The sequence below is a fragment of the Phyllobates terribilis genome, unplaced genomic scaffold (genome assembly GCF_046119375.1).
Source record: "Phyllobates terribilis strain yellow unplaced genomic scaffold, ASM4611937v1 Scaffold_1__5_contigs__length_1240528914, whole genome shotgun sequence".
NCBI lineage: Eukaryota > Metazoa > Chordata > Amphibia > Anura > Dendrobatidae > Phyllobates > Phyllobates terribilis.
The window spans coordinates 1,213,934,321-1,213,940,320 of NW_027362761.1; positions in this window are offsets into that span (position 1 = coordinate 1,213,934,321).

Genomic DNA, 6,000 nt, shown 5'->3' on the forward strand with positions numbered 1-6,000 from the left:
AGAACTTCTTTGAAAAAGTGTCGAAGAATTATGAGGACACCTGTGCCATTATTTATGAAGTTTTCATGCAGATAGCGGAATTAGTTGACAATGAAAAAAGCCCGATTTAGTTCAGTCTACTAGAAAGATGAAAACTTAAAGCAAGTTTTACAAATGCACAAAGATTCCCTAACTGATTGCGTGCAAAACAGCAGAAAAAAACCTAGTCTACAAAAGAAAATAGCCAATTACTTTACCCCATTATGGCAACATGTGAAAAACGAGAACGTTCTATCTTGTAAGGATGAAACCATTCCCATTTCTGCTTGCATTATAAGACTCATATCTCGGACTGAAAACCTGAACTCGGAGCTGAAGAAGCGCGGCCATATCTGAGCGTCACCCAACCCATGAATCCGCTGTGCCGCGCTCCTGTCTGGAGATCCGCTGTCCTGTAAAGTTCTGTAGATGTCGGGTTCACACATTTGTACTTCTCACCTCGTAAATTTACTGTAATAAAGAAATGTTCTTCATCCTATAGATCGTCGCATTAATTTAATGCTTTTAATTTATTCTTTAGTTCAAAATTGTGTTGGATGGGCAGCACTTTTCAAACAGACCAGGAGTGCCGCACTATGTAAACACAAACCATTTACTATTCAAAAGAAAAAGATTCACATATAAAGAAACCAGTGAAAACCTGCAATATAATAAAAAAATATAGAAACTTTACTACAAATCTCAAAATAAGGCATACAAATTAAAAACAAAAACCCCTCTGCGGTTAAAGGGGGTAATGTATAACATACCTGTAATGTAAGACCCCCAACTATAACTCCTCAAAGCCAAATTAATAAAATTAATAAAAGTAGAAAATGTTATAATTATGAAGCAGTAACAAAAAGTTATAAAAAAAAACCCACATAAATATAAAATGTGGTAAAATAAATATAGTTCAAAAATCAGTAATGTACGTGTACAAATATGAAAAAATAATGAATAAAGAGTTATAAACTGAAGCTGCCAAGAGTATGAGGAGGGTCAGGAAATGCAAGGAAAGTGGGTTGAGGTGTTATAAGTGTGTCTGGTAAATTTCGATATAAACAGTCAACAATGATAGACCAATGAATGTAGAGCTCAGATTTCCTACCTATCCATCCATAAACCTCATAAAAGATGATCATGGCAATATAATAGTAGAGGACATATAGAAAGCTGTGAGATACTTAACATGCCTTTCTCATCCATGTTCAACAATGAATTGCCAGTGCCAGGTCTCATTCAGCAAGGCAGAAATCCAAGTTCACCATCCAATATAAGTAACATAAGGAGAAGTATAGCTGCGTCTGAGCAAATTAAATATTTACAAAATCCCCGTGACTGAAGGTATTCATCCACGGGGATTGAGGGAGTTAAGCTCAGTAATTGACAGCCCGATGTATCTCATCTTTTTAGACTCTCTTGTAATAGGGTCAGTGTCACAAGATTGGAGGATGGCTGATGTGGTGCTGATATTTAACCCCTTGCTGCCGATGCCTGTTTTCACCTCCCTGGCAGAGTTCTATTTTTTAAATCTGACCTGTGAGTTTATATGGTAACAACTTTGGAATAGTTTTATATATCTCAATGATTCTTTTTTCAAGACACATTGAACTTCATGATAGTGATGAATTTTTGTGCGATAAAATTTGTGTATATTTCTGAACATGTAGGAAATTTGACAAAAATGTAGTAGAATGTACAATTTTCAAACTCTGAATTTGTATGCATTTTTAACAAAAGTCATACCACACAAAATAGTTCATAAATAACATTTCTCAAATATAGACTTTACATCAGCATCAGTTTTGAAATGCCCTTGTATTTTGTTAGGATGTTGGAAGTGGTACCAAGTTTGTAAATTTTATATTTTCAGCAAAATTCACAAAATCTATTCAGTTTTAAAGTGACTTTAAGGGTTACAAGTTAGAACCCCCAGCCCCAAAGTGATACTTTAAAAAGTAAACCTTTCGAAATATTCAAAACTGCATTTAGAAAGTTTGTGAACTCTTCATATGTTTCACAGGAATTAATGCAAAGTGGAATAAAAAATTAAAAGTTACATTCTTTCAACAAAAAATCAGTTTCAGTCTCAAATATTTAATTTTTGCAACCTTTAGTGAGAGAAAATGCACTGAAAAGTGTGCTCAGCAATGTGGTCAGAATCTGCTATTTGTGCACACGGTAGGGCTCAGAAGGGAAAGATCGCTATTTGGCTTTTGGAGCACAAATTTGGCAGCAATAGTTTGTGGACGCCACTTGCAGAGCCCCTGAGGTACCAGAAATCCCCACAACTGACGCTATTTTGGAAACTACACCCTTCATCGGATTAATCTGGGGTGTAATGAGCATTTTTATCCCATAAGTGATTCATCAGTTTCTTTACCATTGGGATGTGTGGAGATAAAAAAAAATACATTTGCTACAATAATAAGTAGATTTAGATCTAAATGTTTCATCTTTACTAAGGCAAATAAGACAAAACATACCCCATAATTTATTACGCTATTTTTCCCAAATATGGCAATACCCCATATGTGGTCATACATATTCCACATGGCTCAGAAGAGATGGAGCGCTATTTGGCTTTTAGGGCACAGCATTTTATGGAGTAGTTTGTGGGCACCATTTGCAGAGCCCATTAAGCATCCAAAACAGCAGAAATACTCAAAAAGTGGCCACATTTTGCAAATTACACTCAGGGAAATCATCTAAGTGTGTACTGACTATTTTGATCCAAATGACGATTTCCAGAAATTAGTTATCAATGGACGGTGCTGAGTGAAAGTAGCAAATATGCCGTTGTAGAGCCCAATACATAGTGTTCCGGCTTGTGAATCTAGAGACACGCGCCCCTTAGATTGATAAATGTGTTGTTCAGGTCCTAACAATTGACGACTAGTGTTGAGCATTCCGATACTGAAATATCGGGTATAGGCCGATATTCGCGGTATCGGAATTCCGATACTTAATTCCGATACTTTTGCAATATCGTATACCGGAATCGGAAGTTCCCATAATGGAATGAGCCATTTTCATTTTATTCAGCCAATGAGGATCCTAAGAAGTGTGGACACATCCTGTTAGGCATGTAGGCATGTTAACTAATGGCATGGCTGTGATTGGCTGCTGAAATGATGTCATGATGCACTATAAAAGCCGCCGCCGCCATTTTGAGCTCACTCTGCTGTGAATTCAGTTAGGGATAGGACGCTGCTGTTCTGAGGGACAGTTTTAGCTACCTATTTGGTCTATTCTGCTTTACCCAAGCTACTTTATAAATCGCTGTGCCTTGCAGTGCTAGTGCACAGTTCTCTGTGCTGTTCACCGCTTTCTGCAAGGTCTCTGTGTGTGAGTGCAGCTCACCCTGTAGTGTGTGCTTCAACCACGTCTGGTTGTAGTGCACTCAGTGTGTGTCACTGCCTCATACATTGTCCTTTTTTGCCAATTCATAATTTTTCCTGATATCTCCTATTAGTGTGGTGGTTCCATCCGTATTCAGCTAAATTGGTTCCAAACACACTATATAGGAGTAGATAGAGAATTTTTTTTGGTCTTGCAGCGCTAGTGCACAGTGCTCTGCATCTGTACTGTTCACCGCTGTCTGCAAGGTCTGGTGTGTGAGTGCAGCTCACCCTGTAGTGTGTGCTTCAACCCCGTCTGGTTGTAGTGCACTCAGTGTGTGTCACTGCCTCATACATTGTCCTTTTTTGCCAATTCATAATTTTTCCTGATATCTCCTATTAGTGTGGTGGTTCCATCCGTATTCAGCTAAATTGGTTCCAAACACACTATATAGGAGTACATAGAGGAGCCTTTCTGCAGCATTGGGCCCTGCAGCCCCAGCCAGATTAGTATTAGCCTATTTTTTGCAGCCTCATCTATTGCATTGTAGGTTACCTTCCTACATTATAATAGCTACAAAAAGTTTGTGATACTATCGTTATTACATCTTTAGGCACATCCAGTGTCTTTTTGTGACAAAAAAAACCTAAATAAAGTTCACCAAACACTCCACTTTACAGTTGTGTAGGCCACATTAGCTCATATTAAAGTCTAGTCCACACTTTATAAAATTAGTGTTTCTTATACCTGTTAGCAGCTGTTCAGGAATAAGCACACTAAGCCCTTAGTACTTTTCTGCCTATCTTTATCAGTCTACCAAGATGAAGAAGGCAGGAAGTAAGGCATGTGGGCGTGGGCGTGGAGTTTCTGCAGGGAGAGGACGTGAGGATTCTGTGCCTGCAAGGAGAGGACGTGGGGATTCTGTGCCTGCTGTGGGCACCAGTGACTCAGCATCCCCCAGTTTTACCAGGGAACAGTCCTTTATGTGCAGCTTTGTAGGAGCTAGCCGTACCCCACTGCTGCGCGAGGACCAAATTGAAGCTGTTGTCGGATGGATGGCAGCTAACGCATCGACTTCAATTAGTTCCAGATCCTCTCAGGTCCTGAGCACTGAAGAGCACCCATCTGTCTCTTCACCACCTGCCAAATTGCCCAGGCAGTCAGAGAGCCCTGGACAGGAGCCATCTCTACTTCTGTTCTCTGAATCTCTTGGCTTGGAAAGAGGGGGCCAGCCAAGCAGAATTCGAGAATTTGAAGAAGAGGTAGTATGCAGTGATGCGCAACCGTTTTGTCTCTCTGAATCTGAAGAGGCGGGTGGGCCAGTGCCTATGGTCAGCAGCACACCTCAGTACGCATCTGATGATGAGACTCAGGTGCCACTTTCTGGTGCGTACTGTGCTGTCGAGACTACCCAGGAGAAGCAGTTGCTTGAAGAGGGTGGTGTAGATGATGAGGTCCTTGACCCATCATGGCGTGAGGGACAGGAAGGTGGTGGGAGCAGCTCTGAGGAAGAGATTCCCCGAACAGCCCAAAAAGGAGGGAGAGGGAGGGGGCAGACTTGGTTGCCTGTAGCCTCCACTTCGGCACCCATTAGGAGCATGGCTCTTCCAAAATCCAAAGCGGGCGCTCCCAAGACTTGCAGTGCCTGGTCCTTTTTTGACACAGTTGCAGATGACATTTGCTTTGTCAAATGCAAGCTGTGTAATCAGAAGGTGAAAAGAGGGAAAAGTGTCAGCAACCTCAATACCACAAATATGTGGAAACATGTGCGGACCAAGCACGTGGTGGAGTTACAAAAACACACTGAAGACTTAGGCCAACCTACAGCGCCACCTACCACCTCTTCAGCTCGTGTTGTAGCCTCTTCCTCCAGCTCACACACAGCTGGTTCGGCTTCCTCACAGGATCGCCATGGAAGAATCTCTGGCACTGTTGTACAGAGACACAGTGTAATTCCACCCACAGCACCACTTTCCCACTCATCCTCACACTCCCAGGCCAGTCTACAGCCATCGTTAGCACAGGCATGGGAGAAAAGGCGCCCATACTCGGCAAACCACCCCCGAGCACAGGCTCTGAATGCTGGCATTGCTAAACTACTGGCCCTTGAAATGCTATCATTCAAGCTGGTGGAGACTGACACATTCCGTAACTTTATGGCATTGGCAGTCCCACAATACAACGTGCCCAGCCGATTTTATTTCAGCAGGCAAGCCGTCCCTGCCCTGCAACATCATGTGGAGGGAAAAATTAAACATGCGCTACAAAACACCGTCAGTAGCAAGGTCCACCTGACCACCGATGCGTGGACCAGTAAGCATGGACAGGGACGATACCTTTCCCTCACTGCCCATTGGGTAAATGTTGTGGAGCCGGGTACAGATCTTGAGAGTGGCGCTGTACGTGTTCTGCCAACTCCAAAGATTGCAGGAATCCAGTCTGTACACATTGACTCCTCCTCATACTCCAGTTCCTCTGAATCAGCGCTGCAGGAGCCGTCACGGTCTACCTCCACATCGACCCGTGAACGGTTACCTGTTATGGTGACCAATATGAGCACAGCCGTGGCCAAACGTCAACAGGCCGTATTAAAATTAATTTCTTTGGGGAATCGAAGCCACACAGCGCAGGAGCTCT